Here is a 22,803-nt window from a genome sequence, read left to right as displayed (position 1 = left end):
TGTAAAAGGTAAAACGTTGTTTAGCCCTAAGTCAGCTCTGGTCGTGCCAACGTGCGATCATAGACATTCCAACCGTGAGCAACTCCTTTTTTTCTTTTTTAGTATAATTAGGAATACATTTTCCAGTGTGTTCTTCTTTTTTCAAAACAGAAGGATATGATTCAAGGGAGACGTTAGTACTGTTTCCAGCAGGACGAATGACCACTTAGATGCTCCCTTAGAAATCAATATAATTGATTGGTTTAACAAGAGTCAAACGAATTATTGAAAGTTTTGAATCTTTGAAATCAATGTTGATCCTAGCAAAATTTGAACTCGTAACCAAATGGTCTGAAACTAAATGTAAATCATTTAGATGATCTACTTGTTGTCTCAGCCATGTCTATACCATTCTTTAGACTTAAACAGAACCTCAGATTGAACCGACTATGGAGCTTTTTGTGTTTTTTTTTTGTTTCTTTTTTTAAATTTATTTACTTACTCTCGCATTCACACATGCACAGAAACACATTTACACATACATGCACACAAACACATACGCACTTACATTCATTCATTCGCATTTTCACACATACACAGAAACACACGTACACAAGATGTTGACAAAAATTGTTTCATCTAGACCAGTGATTCCCCACTGGTGGGGTCTGGGATAATTGTGGTGGGGTGGGGTGCTGTAATCACCAAGCACAAGGTTCTCATTAATGTGATTCGTTTTTTTTTCCTTAGTCAATAATGAACGTGTTTTTGTACCCAGTACATAATAAAAGAGTTACCAGTAGATTCTTTTGTATTAAATAATTGTGATAAAATATTAAAAATAAAGTTGTTTTTTTTTCAACCACCTGAGAGGCATACATTTTTCTGGAAAGTTATTGTGGGGCCTGAGAGAACATAGGCTGGGAAATACTGGTCTAAACTAATACTAGTCCCAAAATTAGTGAAATCCTTTTCTATTAATGAAAAAAAAAAAAAAACTAATTTACCTCTATATAATTCTTTTTCTCTCACCACAATGACGTTGGACAAATTTTTAAAGTTTTAAAGCCATCTCAGTTTTAAAAAACTTGGCAATTTGCCTGTCCTATCCACATTTTTAAAAATCCTTGTAGCTCCTCACTTTACTTTGAGAAACAGGTCTAAAGAATCCAGTATTCTTATATAGAAGCAAACTTACAAACCCATCTCCAACAAAAGACACTGCCTGAAACATTAGACTTCCCCTTGTCTTTACATCAAACTAGTTTATTCCAATTTCAAGCTGTTTCTGTATTTCTCATTAATTACTGCCTCTGATCATCACTAATTTCTGGCAAATCTTATTGTTTATTTTAACACTGTTTAAGGTTACTTCCCTTCCTCCCAACATCATCCCCTTTTCAAAGTAACATGTGATGCAAATGGATGAGGCCAACTGCATAAAGAATTGCTGACCTGTAATTGTGGAGGGGAACCTGTGGAAAAGATAGACCTAAGATGTGGGATGAAGTGGTGAGCAATGATCTTTAGTTGTTAAGCCCCACATCTGGCGATTTGCTGTGCTTTGAGAAGACACGTCAAGCTGAGTAAAATCGTGGTCATTCACACAGGCATGTCCTTTGTGAACATGCCTCCCCCAACACAGTTTGTCTTCTGTCAAAACTCTCCCACAACTTTTCTTCTCAACACCCCCCCTTCTTCCCACCCATGATTACCACCTGTTGCAGATCCCTCCACTCTCCCTCACATGCTTACCTGCATATTCTCTACACCCTCACATATCTACCTTAGCCCCTTCAACTTCTCTCACCGTCACTTCTTCCCATCTCTCAACATCTCCCCTCACACTCTTATAAAACACCCCCTCTATCCCCTCAGTACCACTAATATTCCCCCCCCCCCCACTGTACCTTGTGTGTATGTCCTGATGCATCCCCAACATCATCTCTTTCTCTTTCACTCTGACTGTCTCTCTATCTTTGTCTCTAAATCTATTGCTCCTTTCTTTTCCGACTGGAAGAGCCAAGTATCTCCTCTATAGTAAGACACTTATCTCTATCCTCTATCATATTCTAATCTCTCAACTGGCACAAAGCCACCTCCCTCAGTACCACTCCCTCTCTCAGCTGAGAGGTCTTTGTTTTGCAAGTTACTTGATAACCCTGCAGGTGCTGGTGCCACATAAAAAGCCCTCAGTACCCTTTGTAAAGTGGTTGGCATTGAGAAGGGCATCCAACTGTAGAAACCATGTCAAAACAGACAATGGAACCTTGTGCTGTTATCTGGCTTGCCAACTCCTGTCAAACTGTCCAACCCATGCCAGCATGGAAGGTGGACATTAAATGATGATGACGATATGGTTTCAAGACACTTATGCTACTTTGTTACTGTTGTCTTCCTATAAACATATCCAGAGACTCTCGAACTGTGGCTTCTTGGGCAATGTGCTATTCACATAAATATTGTTTGTTTGTTTATTTAACATTTGTTTTTCTATGTTAGCAATGATTATATGGAGAGGTGCTTGAAACAAAAGTTTTATGATCAGATGCTCTTCCGGTTACTTTTTCAAGTGAGCCAGTTTTAATTCCAGAGGATTTTGACGCAGACAATTTGCCAGAAAATGCCAACAAATGTCACAGGTGCAGTCCAGCTGCATATGATGACCTCACAGTCTACAGTATGGCTCACTGCAGTTTGTAAACACACAACTATTTAGAGCTTCTTTCAGTTTCCATCTACGAAATTCCTTCACAAAGCATAGGTTGGCCCAGAGTTATAGTAGGGGCTACAGTGTGACTGAACGCAAAGCCCTGTGATTGAGAAGTAAATCTCTTAACTACACAGCCAAACTTGCATCTATCTTACTGAATTAAAGTTATTTTAAGTGGGGAGAGCCAAGGAGAGAGCTGGTGACTGTCTACTGGGCCTCTTAAAGCTCTTTTAAATATTGAGAGAACAAACACTTCCCCGACTGGGCCTGAAAATAGTCTTGTTCTGCTTTACCAAATTTGTCTCAGAGCCTCTGCATACATAGATATCTGGACCATTAATCCGATATTATTGCTGGAGCACGTGTTACAAAAGTTCTTACATAAACCAACACTGAAGAGGAGGTGGTGATGGGAGATCTCTATGTGATCGCTTGCTCAGCAAGAAATAATAGCCAAATTTCTCTCAAATCATACTTTACCACCTTAATAGAGACATAAGGCAATGTAACCTTGGACATAGAAACAGACAAGGTGGTCATGCATGGAAAGCCTTGTAGACATTGGTTTGTCCAATGGGTTAAGCAACTTCAGCAGTAAGAGGTTATCTTGGTATTTGTTGGATTTGGTGTTGTTGTTCAGCCCTAGGTCACCTTAAACCAAACAGAACTTTGATCCAAAAAGATGGCTGGAATAGCTGTGATTATTTACCTTGTTTATTTTCTAGACATGATGTAGCTAGGATCACATTTGTGTGTTGTTTTTGAAATAGTAGGGTGTGATTTGTGGGAGATTTGACTTGTATTTCTACTAGATCAGGCAACTATATAGAGACTCTATTCATTGGATCGTGTGTCCTTCCTTTTTTTTAAGTATGTAAGGTGTCTTTTAAGGGTGATTTAGGAGTTATTTCTGGTAGGTCAAGCAGTCAAACCTAGTGAATGTCTCTGATTTTGTAGTAAAGATTGTTTGCCAACATAACATGGCAGTCTTGGTTTAGGACTAATGCTGCTGTAATTTAGCCCCAGGAGACATTGTCTCCAGCTGGCTATACAACACAATCTGTGACCTTATATTTTTGATTTTGTCAGAGGAGCTGTTGTGTAGGAGCATGCTCTTATGTTTACGATTGTCATGGCTCAGGTTTTGGAATTCCTTCCCTGATGTAAGCAATAGCATGAACATCACACCATCACACTTATACAATAAAAATAAAGAACTTATTTCATATCAAAGCAAAAAATAAAATAAAATCTTTAAAAACCTCCTGTAAAGCATTTGTCTACCCAGTCATTACAGCTAATAAATATTTAGTTATGACAGATCTTACAGCTAATATTTACAAAACTGTTGTGTACTGCTGTTACTGCTAGTGAGCACTCTCTCTCTGATCAGCTCCATTTCAATAAATCTTCATACTTACCCAGTCGGTGATATATAACTGTGTCTGTCCCTATTTTTATTGTGGTGCCTTCTATCTGATAAGACTTAAACATGTTTAAAGACCTTAAAATATATGCTGACAAAGAAAGCTGACAATTCAATATGTCTAGAGACAATGTGAAGTTTCCTTATGCTGTTTTGTTGTTTAGCTTCAATTCTGTCTTCTTCAATATCATTTGAGTTAATGAAAATAGGATAGATGTTGTGTACTCAACACTGAATCGACTTCCACTATGGGTCCTTCTCTATAATCTGAGGTCTGCAGGTTCATTATATTTAACATTGTAATTCACTGAATTTAACACTGTATTTTGCTAAAGAGGTGTGACCCACATACACATCAGTGTGGAGGTACATGGGTGTTGGGATTCTTGATTGAAAGGTAGTGGTTTTGATTCCCGAACTGGGTGATGTGTTGTTCTTGAGCAAAACACTTCATTTCATGTTGCTTCAGTTCGTTCAGTATGTAAAAATGAGTAATCGCATGACAGACCAATGTCCCCATCCAGGGAGGAATATATACACCAGAGAAACTGGCTATATGCTTCTTACGGAGAAATATGGATTAACCATTTCACTAAATCAGTTTCTCTTGAAGCTCCACTTGGATGTATTTTTCGTTTTATTTTTAATAACAAGTATTTTTTAAAACATCTTTATCGAGACAGACATACCCAATGAAGAATTGTATAAAGTCTTGTTATTTTCAATCCTAACAAACTGAAATTAATTGAAATTGTATTTTATCTCTTTCAAGTTGGAAATTATAAAATTCTTTAACTGTTATAACCAAACTGAAAATTTTGTAATATTTCTGTGAAGGTGTGTAAGTGGGTGTAGAGTATATAAGAGTGGACTTCAGCTAGTACATTGCTCCAGGGTCCAAAGAACTAAGGAGGGGACCATGAACACCTAGCAAGCTACCTTGATGAAAAAATTTTAAATAGCTTGAATTTTGATTGAACATACTATCTTCAAGGTAATATGTTTGTACATACACACATATACATATATAGTGAAGCATGGTACTGGCTGCCAGGTTCTTGCTTAGGTCTGGACAGTGCCAATTCATGCATATTTATATGATTATCAGTAGTCATTCATAGATTCAAGCAGGGTTAAATGCTTGATCAGTTTGCTCTACAATCAAGATGTCCTACATTTGATCCCAATACACAATACCTTGGCTGAATTTATTTTACTTTAACATGGCACTGGCTCAAGCTTTTAAGGGAAATAATGCCAACAGAGCCGTACATTTAATTCAAAGATCCAGTCTTGTCTCACACTTTGGTATGCTGATTCTGCCTGAGTATTACAGAATTTTCTGGTATACAAGTTGAATTTTTCAGACCAAAATTTACAGCCCCAAAAAGTTAGGTTGATTTATACACCAAAATGACTTTGAAGGACTAACAATTCCATATGGAAAAACATCAGAATTTGGAAAGATAGTGACAATGTTTGAATGTTTACATTGAATGCTACATTGACTTGTGTACCGGAAAATATGATGTACCTGTGGAATACTCAGTTAGTTGTAGAGGCGCAATGGCCCAGTGGTTAGGGCAGCGGACTCGTGGTCATAGGATTGCGGTTTCGATTCCCAGACGGGGCGTTGTGAGTGTTTATTGAGCGAAAACACCTAAACGCTCCATGAGGCTCCAGCAGGGGATGGTGGTGAACCCTACTGTACTCTTTCACCACAACTTTCTCTCACTCTTACTTCCTGTTTCTGTTGTGCCTGTAATTCAAAGGGTCAGCCTTGTCACACTGTGTCACGCTGAATATCCCTGAGAACTACGTTAAGGGTACACGTGTCTGTGGAGTGCTCAGCCACTTGCACGTTAATTTCACGAGCAGGCTGTTCCGTTGATCGGATCAACTGGAACCCTCGACGTCATAAGCGACGGAGTGCCAACAACTCAGTTAGTTACATATAGAATAATGAGTAGACACTTCAGTTGATCAACTGACAGGGACGCACCTTGTTGATATTGGTACAAGATCCCATAGTCCCCTGGTCATTCAGGGTTTTAACTTGCTTCATACAATGTAGGGAATTAGTCATGTATCTTTACTAAGTAAACTGACCCAGTTTTGTAATGTTAATTAAGCGTTAATTTCCATATCGTTGATAACGATGTATCAATAAATTTTTGTGTCGGCAAATATTGTAGGTATTGTTGTTCTTGTTGTAAGCATGAATAATGAATGTACCAATTGATTATCTTGATTTGGACCGGTCAGTCAACGAGTCGTGGTACTGCTGTCATCATGCCAGACTAACTTGGATGAGTAACTATTACAGAATCAGTCAGATCTATAAATAATCGGATAGCTTGCGATAGTTTAACCATGGGATAACTCTGCTTGGGTTGACCTCTGATCAAAAGCATTCTAGCTGTGATCATAATGTCAAACCATTTTTTCTAAGTATACTGTAACTAGGATTACATTATCTAATATGTTTTTTGTTTTTATAACAGATTAAGGTGTAATTTAAAAGAAATTCAGCTGCTATTTCTTAATTTATGATCTGATCACTTTTACTTTCTGGTGTTTTTAAACATTGAAGCATGTCTGACAATTCCAGAGCATGTTGAACTTATTTTGTGCATGACTTTTGGCCCACTCTGTGTATATATATATATATATATATATATATATAAAGAAAGAAAGAAAGAATAAGATAAAGAGACCAATGGCAAAGGTAGAATTATATTTTATATAATTCTACCTTTGCCATTGGTCTCTTTATCTTATTCTTTCTTTATATATATACACACGCTAATACACGACCCATGTTATATTCCCCACTCATGTTGCAACCACATCTAGGGCAAAACTAGTCGGTATACAGCACTTACTCGGTATTACCTGTATCTTTAGGGTTTGATTGACTCCAATACCCTTCATAACGTTTATATATATATATGTGCATGTGTGTGACAGGCTTCTTTCAGTTTCTATCTACCAAATTAACTCACAACGCTACAGTAGAAGACACTTGTCTAAGGTGCCACACAAGCCTGAGATTATGTGCTTGGAAAACGACATGCACACATCTATTATGATTTAATTGTTCACCTCCGTAGCATTACTAAATCTCCATCCCATGTTAGGAAGCCACATACACTTAATGGGTGTGACACGAGTGTTTATTGCATTGTATGTAGCCTCTTGAATAAATTGAAACGCTGTGAGAAGCAGAAAGTCTAATGTTACATTTACCAAGAGTTCACTTAACTCTTGAACAATAAGTATCGGCTGAAGAAGTTGAATCTTACCACTTCATACCACCAACCAAACAATTTGTTTTGATTTATTTCACATTCCACACAACTCTCCTTATGCTTTATTGTTGGTGATGCACTTTACATTTTGGATATCAACTATGCCAGCATAGAAGATAGACATTAAATGATGATGATAATATATATAATGTGTGTGTGTGTGTGTGTGTGTGTGTATACACATCTATAAGTATGCATATATGTATATATGTTCTTGTGTAATATGTATGAATATGTGTATATATAAATGTATATGTATGTATGTGTATATATAAATGTATATGTGTCTATGTATGTATATGTGCATATATAGATATATATCGTCATCATCATCATCATCATCGTTTGACGTCTGCTTTCCATGCTAGCATGGGTTGGACGATTTGACTGAGGACTGGTGGACCAGGTGGCTACACCAGACTCCAATCTGATTTGGCAGAGTTTCTACAGCTGGATGCCCTTCCTAACGCCAACCACTCCAAGAGTGTAGTGGGTGCTTTTATGTACCACCGGCATGAAGGCCAGTCAGGCGGTACTGGCAACGGCCACGCTCGAAATGGTGTATTTTACGTGCCACTTGCACAGGAGCCAGTCCAGCGGCACTGGCCACGATCTCGCTCAAATGTCTTTTCACATGCCACTGGCACATGTGCCAGGAAGGAGACGTTGGTAACAATCACGCTCAAATGGTGCTATTTACATGCCATATGTGTATGAATGTATATGTATATATATGTATGTCTTTGTATCTATATGTATGCATGCATATATGTCTATTTATGCACACATCCTCTGCAGCCTTTTACCAGGCTTTCAACTTCCTTGTCCATGCTTGACCAGTATACGAAACTTTGCATCAGTGCTTTCATTCTAGAGATGCCTGGGTGTCCCACATGGAACTCTTTTAGCATTCTCTTCTGTAATGTCTGTGATGTGACCATCCTCTGAGCCTACATTGGTACACCATCACATATAGAGTACACGTTCACATCTTGGCAGTTCTTTGCATCAGACCTTTCTTTATTTCCTTTTGTCAACCACAGTTTTCTTTTTGTCTCATTAATAAATTTGTCATTTCTCGCATTTCTCTTTATTTCTTCCAAAGTTACTGGTATTTAATGCACAATGTTCCACATCACTTTTTTTGTTTCTGCTTCCACTCTCAGTGCTGCTATTACAGTGTCCTCTAGTGGTTCGTTATTTCTCGGAATTAGCCTAGACAGATCATCGGAATGCCCCCAACTTTTTTGAAGGTAGACATTCCATTCTATAATCATAGTTTAATAGAATGGTACCCCACCACTGCAGTCTGTTTGCCATATGTGTCAGGATTCCTTTCTTGGATCCATATATTATTAGAGGTCTACGGTCCGTTTGTAACCAGAAACATCTGCTGTGAATGAACCTATAGAATTTTTTCATGCCAAATATGATAACCAATGCCTTTTTTTCGATTTGGCTACAGCTCTTTTCCACCAGCAATAATGTCCTTGATGTGTGAGCTATTGCCTTTCTCCTGCCATCATTATCCTTGTGTAGGAACATGGCCCCTATCCCATACTTGCTAGCATCTGTAGCCAGTATTATCTCTAACTTTGGGTTGAAATGCATAAGATTCAATTCTGAAGTTAACAGCTTTTAACTCGTTAAATGCTTTCTGGCATTTCCTGTCAAAATCCATTTGGCATTAAAAAAAAATAATTCATTAAGTGGTGCCCTTACCATATGTATATTTGGTATATGCATTTGGTATTAATCTACCAAGCTTAGGAATGCTTGTAGCATTGCCATGTTTATTGGGGGTGGCCTATTTCGTATTGCTGTCAACCTTGATGAGCCTTATCTGTGTCCATTTTCATCGATTACTTGACCTAGGTATTTTATTTTTCCCTAAAAAATCTGCAATATTTTTCTGTCAATTTTAGTCCGTATTCACTTATTCTCTCGAGTACTTTTTTTATGTGTTCGAAATATTGCACCAGAGACTCGCTCTTTATCAGAATATCATCTAGATATGCGAAGTTACAATCACTTAATATCGCAGCCATTATATGTTGGTATATGGTGGGTGCCACTTTTACTCCAAATGGCAGTCGTTTGAACTTGTACAATCCATGGTGCTTGTTGATTGTTAGTAGATGTGTGCAATCTTCCTCAAACTGAATTAGAAGGTATGCCTCCATTTAGTTTAGCAAATATTCCTGGGCTTAGAAGTGGGTAATTGTGTGTGAGTAAACCGTCATTTAACCTAGTTGAGAAGTCTGTGCACACTCTTAGCTTTTTTTTTTTTATGTATGTACACCTCCGGTGCTGCTCAGTCTGCATGGTCAATCTTTTCAATTATATTCAGGCTTTCCAAGCTTTCTAGATCTTTATTTACCTGGTCTACAGTGACAAACTGCACGTTCCATTTGGGCCAGACAATAGGTGTTGAATTTTTTTGATAGCATTCTTGCTTTTGTTTTTGTGCAATAGCCTCAACCTTCTGAAAAATCTTTTGGGAAAGTTTCTTACATTTTTTGTTTCAGTTCATCAACCTTGTTCGATTGTTTGACTGCTCTGTTTACGTTATTGCACAAAGCGTTTATGAGTGTATGCCATAAATTAAATTTCTCCATACATTTGGTGCCAAATAAATTCAGGAAATTTTTCAAAACATAAACATTCACTTTTTTGGTTTGACCTTTGAACATTATATTACAAACGTGTTCACCCGTGAAATATAATTTTCTTCTCGTAACACCATACACTATTTTGTTTGAACTACATAATTTTGGTTTACTCATTTGTTCCCATGTTTTCTCATTTATGATTGTGATATCACTTCCCATGTCTCATTGCATTCCGACACTAGTGGCTTCAATTCTCACATTCATAAATTTCCTGTTTGTTGTAGTCACAACTTTTCCTACTGACAAACTATTTATTTCGTCTTGTTTGTTCCATTTTCCTATCATTCTAGTTTTGCAGTGCAATTTTATATGTCCTGTAAACCCACAATAAAAACACTTTGCTTTTTTATACAGACAATCTTTCAGGTGCATCCCTCCACATGCCATACATAGGTCTACATCCCAATATTTTTTCTGTTTTTCCTGCAACACTTTGTCTTCCGACTTTTTTGCATTGGTCTTATGTGGAAACACTCTTTCTGTTGAATACCTTCCATGTCATACCTTAATTTTAATATCCTGTCACACTCTTCAGACAGTTTCTGCAATGATAAATCCTGGTTCTTTTCCAGTTTTGATAGAATTCAGATTTCTGCAACCCTTTTATCTGTCAATCCTTGTGCAAAAATCAAACACCTAAAAGAATCTGGAGTAAGCATATCTAGCCTAAATCTCTCACATTCTTTGTTGACTCTGCCTGTGTAAGTAGTGAAGTCTTCATCTTCGCTCTTTTCTATTTTTTAAACATTTCCATCTAGTATTAAACAGTGAGCTTTTTTCCACTAAACATTTTGCACAAAATGTCAACTGTGTCAGTGAAATTTATGTTGGATGCTTTTTTTTTGCAATATGAAGTTACTATACTTCTCATGCTCTGCTGTTGCTAGTTTTCTTAACACTAGATAGGTTTTCATCTCGTCTGTCCTGACATTCTTTTTCAAAAATTTGCTGAAATCTTTGAAAGTAAGCCTCAAAGGTTACTCCTTCTTTGGGGTCATATTTGAATTCGCTCATAGAATTTGCTACATGGTCAGGTGAAAATGTATCCTCCAGTTTGGTTATCAACTTCATTAATTGTGACATTTGCTGCGGCAATCCTTGTTGTTGTTCTCATTGTTCCTTGAGTTGCTGTTGTTGTTTTCGCAACTCAACTATCCCAGCTAACAAGTCTTCCATATTTTATGATTTTCGTAAGTTTGCACAACAAGATTTTTGTTACTTTTTTGTCGGTATTTAATTCTCCACATGAATTAGTTTAAACTCTCTGTGTGAATGTTTTTTTTCACTCCGCATAAATTTGTTTTTCCTCATTGCCACTGTTGCATCTGTCTTCTGACTATGGTTGTCGCTCTGAAGATATTGTTATATTCCCAAGTCGTTGATAGAATGGTTCTATCTGCCGCTGTACAACCCCCCCCCCAGTAATACAGTGTTATTATCCTCAAAAGGTTGGATTGTTATAATGTCCACTCAGTATCACGATATAATTACTATATTAACACAGTCTACACGTACTCTTGACCAGCCTGACCTTTTTGACCTTTTTCTATTGATTGGCTACTGGTCTATTTAAAATGGCTGGCTACTACCACTTTTTGCTGGTAGGAGTGTACAATTTGACAACACAACACCCCTGTACCTGTTCTCTTTTAAGCCTGGTACTCATTCTATCAGTATCTTTTGCTGAACTGCTATGTTATGGGGACATAAACACACCAATACTGGTTGTCAAGCAGTAGTGGGGGACAGACACACAGACACATGCACACATATACGACACGCTTCTTTCAGTTTCTGTCTACCGAATCCACTCACAAGGCTTTGGTCAGTCTGAGGCCATAGTAGAAGACGCTTTCTCATGTGGTTGGGAAATTTGTAATAATAGATAGTTATATGTGTGTGTGTGTTTGTGTGTGTGAATATCAATTTAAGCTGAGCATAAGCATCTGAGCTTCACCATCTCCGCTAAAACCTAAAAGTTAAGGGTACTGTCCCACCTTCTTCACTGAGCCTTTTAATGAAAACAGTCTGATGAGCCAATGAAGAAACCTCTACATGGTTGCTAGAAACAGCAGCAAAATATCCATCCCTTAGACCATACACAGTCATCTTTTAAAATGAAACTCATTGCTGATAAAGCTCTAAATCAGGGGTTCTCAATCATTTTTTGTCTATGATTACTATTTTATTCTGGTGGACCCCCATAGCCGTCTGATGTTTAAGAACTAGTTTTATGGAAGCTTCTTCCAAATCTCCTGTTTTCTTTTCATGCATTAACTTGTGTAGGTCGAACTATGTGAAATGTAAGAGGAAGAAACATAGTTGTTTCTTGCAGTAAATACATCTAAAGCAAAATTTTTTCAGGGGTCTTTAAGATACTATTGTAGATCCCCAATTTACTATTTTGTTATGTGGACCCCACAAAATCTTACATGGACTCCGGTTAAGAATCACTGCTCCAAATGGATTGTGAATGAACAAATGGTGTGATCATGCCTGGAATTTCCTTGGTCAGTCCTGACCTGGTTGAATGTAACCTCAGTTGATTAAGCAATAACAAGATACCAAATGTTTACTTATTATTATTATTATTATTATTTTATGTTTGACTTTTGCTTTGTATTTGTACAAGTTGGATCCAAGTCTCACCCAGAGACCTCAAGAGACAACAAGTTAGAAGTTCATGTAGGTGTTGTGCCTAGGGTACCATATATTTGGATTTGTACATAGTGTTGTTCTAGAGAATGTTTAAGAAACCATAAGAAAATTATGTGTTTGTTTTAAAATTTGAGATCACATAGACAATATTTTACGTAGGATATGGGCAGTTCCCATGAGCACTATCTTTTGAACTTCAGCTATTTTGGGGTTTCCTGGTATCTGAGCTAGGTAGCAATCAGCCCCTTTGCTATCATTCCCAGGGCACCTATGACAATAGGTATTGTTTTAGTCTTCAGGTTCCACATCTTGCTAATTTCTATTTCAAGATCTTTATATTCGCTCAGTTTTTGGTAGGTCTTGACAGATACGTTTATATATTATTATTATTATTATTATTCAGGTCACTGCATGGAATCAAACTCGGAGTCTTGGGGTTAGTAGCCCGCACTCTTAACCACTACGCCATATGCCCGTGGGCATATGATAATAATTACAAATGTTTACTTGTTGATGTATTAGTAATGAGAAGTCTTTGTTACATTGATGTTGCACTCTTACATCGATCAATTGTTTTACATTCCATAGCAAGTGTGACAGCTTGTAGTTTCACACCGACCAGATTGATATATAACCAGTATAAGTAAATTTAAATAAAGACATAGAAGAGGAAAAAAAATAGGAAGGCAATGGCCGAAATGAGAAGAAAATTCACCAAATAACCCAATATATGTATGTTTATTGGATTTCTATAGAATAATTTTGTTTATGGATTTTGTGGGTGCAGTGGGTTGGATTAAGGAGGTGGTTGATTCAAAGAATGAAGTAACTCTTAGTATTCAATAATACAAATTGTAGAATTTATATTATCAACTGGCAGCTGTTGCTGTTCAGGCAGAAATACATTATAAATAAACATATATATATGGTGAGAGAACAAAAGGGAGTGAAAGAGAGAAGAGAACAAGTTTATTTATATGACTCGTACAAAGAAGAAAGTACTGCATACTAAGTTGGAACAAATTTATGGTGTGTTCCAAGTTGAGAAATTCAATATAAACTGTCTCATTGATTTATGGTGTGTGTGTGAAAGAGAGATGTCCTTTTAGAATTCACCTAAAATGAACTGAGAGCATAGTCAGGTGGCTTTCATATTTGCAATGAAGGACCTGCAAATTTACAGAACTGCCATGGCCTACAACAGTGACTTTTACCTGTTGGTACTATTCCTACATTGGTGGACTTGTTCATTGAGGAAAGTTAAGTGTGTTATTTCTTTACTACACACAAGGGGCTACACACAGAGGGGACAAACAAGGACAGACAAACGGATTAAATCGATTATATCGACCCCAGTGCGTAACTGGTACTTATTTAATCGACCCCGAAAGGATGAAAGGCAAAGTCGACCTCGGCGGAATTTGAACTCAGAACGTAGCGGGCAGACGAAATACCGCTAAGCATTTCGCCCGGTGTGCTAACGGTTCTGCCAGCTCGCCGTCATAAAGTTAAGTGTGTGGGTTATTTTTAACTGTCCACCATGTGATACCAGCTTAGAAACAGGCTGATTCAGTTACTATGAATCAAGTTGTGTGGGCCATAGAAGCAATGGTCAACTGGTGACAAGACTTTTGTTAGTAACTGTTATCATTATTGAATATCCTGTTCCCTACACTATCTGATTATTACCATATCCAATTTGGTATCTTAGCCAGTCTCTACCCTTCTGGATTTATTACTTTATGGGTGTCAGGATGATGATGTTTGTTCTAATTCTAGTATTGAAATTAGAACACCAGGGAATAAAATAGTAACAAGTTGGATAACAACCATGCTGTTGTACTTGATTTTCTCTTTCTCATGTGTGTGTGTGTGTGCGTCCATATATATACAGGGTGAGCCAAAAGTCACGCACAAAATAAAATTGAATATGCACTGGAATTGTCAGACATACTTCAATTTTTCTAAAATTGAATAAAATAAATAAAATAGTGATGAATATAAGTGTACTTGTATTTGATGAACAAAATGAATGATAATGTTTGTTGGCACAACGTCGTAAGCGATGTCGAGGGTTCCAGTTGATCCGATCAACGGAACAGCCTGCTCGTGAAATTATCGTGCAAGTGGCTAAGCACTCCACAGACATGTGTACCCTTAACGTAGTTATAGGGGATATTCAGTGTGACACAGTGTGACAAGGCTGGCCCTTTGAATTACAGGCACAACAGAAACAGGAAGTAAGAGTGAGAGAAAGTTGTGGTGAAAGAGCACAGCAGGGTTTGCCACCATCTCCTGCGGGAGCCTCGTGGAGCTTTAGGTGTTTTCGCTCAATAAACACTCACAACGCCTGGTCTGGGAATTGAAACTGCGATCCTACAACCGCGAGTCCGCTGCCCTAACCACAGGGCTTGGACAATATAATGGAAACACCTTAAAATTTCAAACAAATTTATTTTGATATGGGGTAGGACCACCTTTGGCAGTAATTACAGCTTGAATTCTACGGGGTATGGACTCGTACAAAGTTTGAATTGTTTCCAAAGGAAATTTTGTCCATTCTTTAGCTAAAACAGTCTCCCGTTCTTGTAGTGATGATGGTGGAGGATATCGACTGCTTACTTGTTTTTCTAAAATGCACCGTAAATGTTCAATAATATTAAGATCTGGGGATATTTAGATATGTGTGTGTATATATATATATATATATATATATATATATATATGTGTGTGTGTGTGTATATATGTATATATATATATATATATATACATATATATATATATATATATATATGTATGTATATATGTGTGTGTATATATATATATGTGTGTGTGTATGTATATATATATATGTATGTATATGTGTGTGTATATATATATATGTGTGTGTGTATGTATATATATATGTGTGTGTGTGTGTGTGGATATATATATATATGTATATATATATAATATATATGTGTGTGTGTGGATATATATATATATGTATATATATATATGTGTATATATGTGTGTGTATGTGTGTATATATATATATATGTGTATATATGTGTGTGTATGTGTGTGTATATATATATATGTATATATGTGTGTGTATATATATATATATGTGTGTGTGTGTGTGTGTATATATATGTATATATACGTGTGTGTGTATATATATATATGTATATATACGTGTGTGTGTGTATATATATGTGCATATATATATGTGTGTATATATATATGTGTATATATATATTTATATGTGTGTGTATATATGTGTGTGTATATATATATATATGGGAGAATATACGAAAAAACAACAACAGACGAGGACAGGTGGTGTAAACAACAAAAGGATGTATTAGTTTAACGCTCGGGAATAGAGAAAGTCTTTAGCGTTTCGAGCTACGCTCTTCAACAGAAAGAATACGGAGACAAGGAGAAAAACACGGAGAAAAAAAATTGAATAATGTTCGGTCAACGGTCAATCATAATAATGGGCAGTATATGTATATAGGTGTGTGTGTGTATATATATATATGTGTGTATATATATATGTGTGTGTGTGTATATATATATATATATATATATATATGTGTGTGTGTGTGTGTGTGTGTGTGTGTGTATGATGATATGTATATATATATATATATATATATATATATATATATATATACAACTAGCTTCTTTCAATTTCTGTCTACCAAATCCATTCTCAAGACTTTGGTTTGCCCAAAGCTATAGTAGAAGACACTTACCCAAGGTGTTATGTAGTGGGACTGAACCCAGTTGGGAAACAAGCTTCTTACCACACTGCCACGCTTGCACCTAACTATATATTCTACCATTTTTGAAAACACTGATGTATGTGTGAGGATAGTCCTAGAGTGTATGTGTGGCTGTGTATATGGGTACATTTTTGTTCATGCATGCTTTGTAAACATTTTGTGTTTATTTTTGGACGTGTTGAAACTATAATCCTATCCTCCCCACCTTCACACACACAATATCATGACACAGTTTACATGACGTTCAGGGAGATGAAGTTCAATACAGTAACCTGTTTTTTTTTTGTTTGCTTTGTGTCTAACTTTTATATTTTTATCAAAGAAGTAAAATGCCTGGCATAAGTGTGTGTTTGCGTGCGCGCACACGCATTTGTATCTATGTGTGTATTTGCACATATATATATGCATGTATGTATCTCTGTGTGTATTTGTGTGTGTCACTTTCTTTCTATAATACTTACATTATTGTTTATGTGTATGTTGTTGTGATCAACATGAAACGGACCTGACGTCATGTGGGAAATTTGAGCTGTTTTATAAGCAACAGGATGTAACTCAGTTCCATCCACTAAACTAGGATGGTACAATCACTTGAAAAATATTCTCTGCTAAGAAGGCTCACTTGATGTTCCTCAAGCTGAAATTGTTTTCATCATCATCACCATCATCATCATCATCATCATCATCATCATCATCATCATCATCATCGTTTAACGTCCGCTTTCCATGCTAGCATAGGTTGGACGATTTGACTGAGGACTGGTGAAACCAGATGGCTACACCAGGCTCCAATCCCATTTGGCAGAGTTTCTACAGCTGGATGCCCTTCCTAACGCCAACCACTCTGAGAGTGTAGTGGGTGCTTTATCAATAATAATGATTATTATTTTATTTTATTTTATTGTTTTTTAAAATTTAGTGTGGGATGGTGTCCATATGCATTCCTACATACAAGCATATACGCACACAGAGGTATATGTATCATCATCATCATCATCATTTAACGTCCATTTTCCAAGCTGGTATGGGTTAGATGGTTTGACTGGAACCAGAAAACCGGAGAGCTGTCCATGCTCCAATTGTCTGGTTTGGCCTGGTTTCTACAACTGGATGCCTTTCCTAATGCCAGCCACTGTACAGAGTGTACTGGGTGCTTTACATGTGGTAGCAGCATTAGTGCTTTATGCATGGAACCAACACAAGTGCTTTTAATGTAGCACCAGCATGGGTGCTTTTAATGTGGCACCAGCACAGGTGTTAGCTATGTGACACCAACACAGGGGCTATTTATATGGCACCAGCACAGGCGCTTTTTATGTGGCACCAACACGGGTGCTTTTTATGTGAGGCCGGCACGGCTGCTTTTTACGTGGCACCAGCACAGGCACTTTTTATGTGACACCAGCATGGGTGCTTTTTATGTGGCACCAGCATGTAAAATACCTGTGGAATAAAAAAAAAATACTTAAAAACAAGTAAATTTTGGTGTCAGGAAAGACAACCAGCCATAGAAGACTGCCTCAGCAAGTATTGTCCAATCCATGCTAACATAGAAAAAAATAACCCACATGAAATCAATGCTGTTGATGGTGAAGGTACATGGCTCAGTGGTTAGAACATCGGGCTCACAATCATGAGGTAGTGAGTTCGATTCCTGGACCATGTGGTGTGTTGTGATCTTGAGCAAGACACTTTATTTCACGTTGCTCCAGTTCACTCAGCTGTAGAAACGAGTTGCGACGTCATTGGTGCCAAGCTGTATCAGCCTTTCCCTTGGATAACATCAGTGGCGTGGAGAGGGTATGCATGGGCAATTGTTGGTCTTCAATAAACAACCTTGCCCGGACTTGTACCTTGGAGGGGAACTTTCTAGGTGCAATCCCATAGTTATTCATGACTGAAGGGGGTCTTTACCCATTACCCTAATGATGATGGTAATGAAAGATAATTAAAAATTTAGAGTAAAATAATATGGACAGTATAGGGACAAGCTAATGGTTAATGACTTATATTTTTTGTCATGTATGGGAGACAACTTCAGATGAGTTTCTGCCCCAATGAACATCATTAGTGGATGTGTAATCTCATTGTAAACTTTTCAAAGAACATTGAATAATGTGTTTCTAGATTTGGTATATCTTTTATCCTTTATTTGTTCCAGTCATTAGAAAGTGGCCATGTTGGGGCACTGCCTTGAAAAAATTTGGTCAAACTTATCGACCACAGTACTTATTATTTTTTGTAAAGCCTGGTACTTATTCTATAAATCTCTTTTGCCAAACTGGTAAGTTATGGGAATGTAAACACACCAACACCGGTTTTCAAGTGGTGGCAGTGGACGCATACACACACAAATACACACACACACACACACACACATATATATATATATGGTGAGCTTCTTTCAGTTTCTGTCTACCAAATCCACTCACAAGGCTTTGGTCAGCCTGAGGTTATGGTGGAAAACACTTACCAAAGGTGTTACACAGTGGGACTGAACCTGGAACCATGTGGTTGGGAAACAAGCTTCTTACCACACAGCCATGCACCTATATAGAAAAATAAAAAAGAATGGTTACAGGTAGAATATCTTTGCTGATAGGTATTTTTGATCAGAGCTACCTGGGGTCAAATAACAACAAAATGAGCTTCAGATTTTAAAAAAAAAACAGATCTTCCCTCTCACTCTTCTTTCAATTTCTAGTAAATTCTTTGTTACTCGCCTACCCTCCCCCTACTGTACTACATACCCCCACCTACCAACACCACTGGTCTCTAAGATGCTCACCTCACCTCCTACACACTGATCTATGATCAAAGCCAGTCCGCTTGTGACCTTCCAGAATTTTAAATTTATTGTTGCTTAGCTCCAGGTCATTGCAGGTCATTGCAGGACCTATGTTTGATCAGACGTGATCCAATCGTGATCATCCATCTTTTTAAGGTTATTGAACAGTACAATCCAATGTGTCCTTCCTTTTCCTTTTTTTAAGTTATTATGTGTGATTTGAATGAGAATTGGCTGCTATTTCTAGCAGATGAAACGAGGTTCCTTCATTGAATGGTCACATAGTTTAACAAGAGGTCACCCAACCTGTTCTGAGTCGTACAAACACTGATAATTTGTTATATATTTCACTGTAACATAATTAATTACAGCTAGTCGTAATTATTTTCACCAATTAGTTTTGTATTTTATCTGCATTTCATTACTTGGGAATGGAAGTGGAGATTCAAGTCTTTTAGTTTTGCTTTGCACGTGTGTGTGTGTGTGTGTGTGTGTGTGTGTGTGTGTGTGTGTGTGTGTGTATTGTAGATATGCAGTTTGTGTGTGTGGAGATATGCAGTTTGTATGTGTGTGTGGGGGGGGGGGGTATGTAGCTTGTGTGTGTGTATTGTAGATATGTACTTTGTGTGCGTGTAGATATGTAGTTTGTAATGTGTGTGTGTGTAGCTATGTGGTTTGTATGTGTGTGCATAGATGTGATTATTCATGAGTGATGTGTGTGTGTGTGTGTGCTTGTGTGTAGTGAATGTTTGTGTGTGCTTGTAGATATGGGATTGTGTGTATGTGTATCCAAGATTGTATGTGTTATACATATGTGTGTGTGTGTGTGTGTATAATCATTTCATTTTCTTTAAATTTCATCACCATACACCACCATTAGTACTCCCTCCACTTCACCCCACCTGCAACCACCACATGTTGCTATTATATATCACCATCACTACGACTACGAGAAGATAATTTATATCTGACTGGTAATGTGAGTCCAGCCAAACTCCCCCCCCCCCTACTGAGCAGGGCATCACCATCACCACTGCCTTCATCAATCTCCTTCCAGCAGCATACCACCACCACCACCACCACCACCACCACCACCACCACCACCACCACCACCTCTACTATCACTACAAAGCAGGTAAATTAGCAGAGTTTATATCAGTTGTCAGGAGACTGTTGTAATGATAAAGGTAGGGCTGGCTGGACTGGAGGCGAGGTGGTGGTTGGAGTAGTGACAGTGATTCCGCCTCTATCTGATTGCTTAACATGTGAGATGTATAACATGGCCTGCTGTAACTGGCCACTCTCTGAAATTGGTAAAACAGACTACACACACACAATTGCATCTACACACTCTTTCTCACACACACACAGACAATTGCATTCACATACCCTCTTTCTCACACACAATCGCATCTACACACTCTTTTTCTCTCTCTCTCTCTCTCACACACACACACACATATACACTCTTTCTCACACACAATCGCATCTACACACTCTTTCTCTCTCTCACACACACACACACACACACACACACAATTGCATCTACACTCTCTCTCACACATGCACATACTCTTTCTCTCTCTCTCTCTCTCTCTCTCTCTGAGACACACACACAGGTCTTCAGTTTTTGGCCCTCCAACCCAATTCTCTATTCACAAAAATCAAAAACTACAAGCCAAAAGATAAAACCAACATTAACACATATGTGTTTAGCCAAATTATTTACTTTCTAGTCTTTATTAACACAATAGCATATACGTATATAATGTATGTATATACACATATGTACATCAGGTACGTATGCACACACACACACACACACACACACACACACACACACACACACACACATATATAATAAGGATCTTGTTCAAAACGGGGGCACCAGTTTTCATTTATGTTTTATGTAGTGTTTTTGGTACCGAAAGACTTTCAAACTTCGTATACTTATCTATTTTGTGTTATAGAACAGAAATAAATTTTTCTATTCGAATTTATTTCATGTAAAAAATTGTCTTATTTCGATAATTTCAACCAATCACTGACAAGTATTCAGCTGTTTACACTTACTCCTTTGGAAGTTTAAGCAGTGTAAAGCGTATTTAATCTCCATTACTTCTGACATTTTGCAGAGGCAACACACGTGTGTTCGTTTTCCCTAACCGACTTGCTCCTTCCCTCAAAAACCATGCCTTGTGCCTATAATAGAAAGGTTTATTAGCTACTGCCAATATGCTTCAGCCATTTTGTGACAAGGAAATAATAATTTTATCACCGCGAGAATTGTTTGTTTACATAGTCAGCAGTTAATGTCTTCGGCTGAATGGACGTCAGTCATTGGTTGAAATTACAGAAATACGACAACTTTAACATGAAATAACCTGCGATGTACGTTTTTTTGTTAAGAAGACTAAGAGAAAAAGATGTTTTATATGACACATTCTACCAGTGTCCCAAGTTTCAAAGTGTTTCGTTAAGAAAATACTGGTGCCCCCGTTTTGAACAAGATCCAAAAATTAAAATAAAATTAAGTTTCACAGTATAAAATATATAAATATATAGTTTTAAAGAAAAGAACCAAAGTTCATGAACTCATCCATGAAAATCCACAGTCACATATAGAAAAATTGATAAGTAAATTTATCGTGCATTTACTTATTAATTTTTCTATATGTGACTGTGGATTTTCATGGATAAGTTCATGAACTTTGGTTCTTTTCTCTAAAACTATATATTTATATATTTATATATATATATATATATATATATATATATATATATATATATATATATATATATATATACACACACATACATATATGCACATAATGTATGTAAATATACACAGACAAGAAGACATGGGATGGAGTGGTGAAATATGATCTTCGGTTGCTGAATCTCACGGAGGCAATGACAAGTGACCAAGACTTCTGGCGATTTGCTTTGCTTGAAAAGACATGTCAAGCTAAATGAAATCTTGTTTGTGGTCAGTGCCAGTGACATATAAAAGGCACCCAGTACACTCTGTAAAGTGGTTGGCATTAGGAAGGGCATCCAACTGTAGAAACCAAGGCAAAATAGACTAGATCCTGGTGCAGCTATCTCAAGCTTACCAGCTTTGATCAAACTGTCCATCCCATGCTAGCTTTGAAAGCGGATGTTAAATAATGATGATGATGATACATAATAGACACATACATACATACTATATAATGTGTATATGCACACAGACCTACATTTATGTTTATGTACCTTATATATGCATACACATACGTGCATACATTTACACATGTGAGCTGTAAAATCATTGTTGGATGTATCACACAGTTCCCCATAATACTGGACTGTTCACAGTAATTATAAGTATGGCTGTGACAAATGAAGGCATAGTAGCTGTTTCTGGCCTGTGTTTTTCATGTTTTAAGATAAATTTGTGATGTCTGTCCAACTACTGCTCAGGTTCAACTTGAAGAGACCATA

The 22,803-nt window shown here is 37.2% G+C and overlaps 1 protein-coding gene across 7 annotated transcripts in view; it reads left to right on the top strand.

Moving 5' to 3' along the window:
- LOC106876969 (beta-secretase 1) overlaps positions 1 to 22,803 on the top strand; it is a 52,290-nt gene that overhangs the window by 2,749 nt on the left and 26,738 nt on the right. The gene's annotated exons all lie outside the window — the stretch shown is intronic.

The sequence above is a fragment of the Octopus bimaculoides genome, chromosome 23 (assembly GCF_046866305.1).
Source record: "Octopus bimaculoides isolate indiv1 chromosome 23, ASM4686630v1, whole genome shotgun sequence".
Taxonomy (NCBI): Eukaryota; Metazoa; Mollusca; class Cephalopoda; order Octopoda; family Octopodidae; genus Octopus; species Octopus bimaculoides.
Note: the sequence above shows the minus strand (reverse complement) of the source record. Positions and strands in the feature narration are given on the sequence as shown.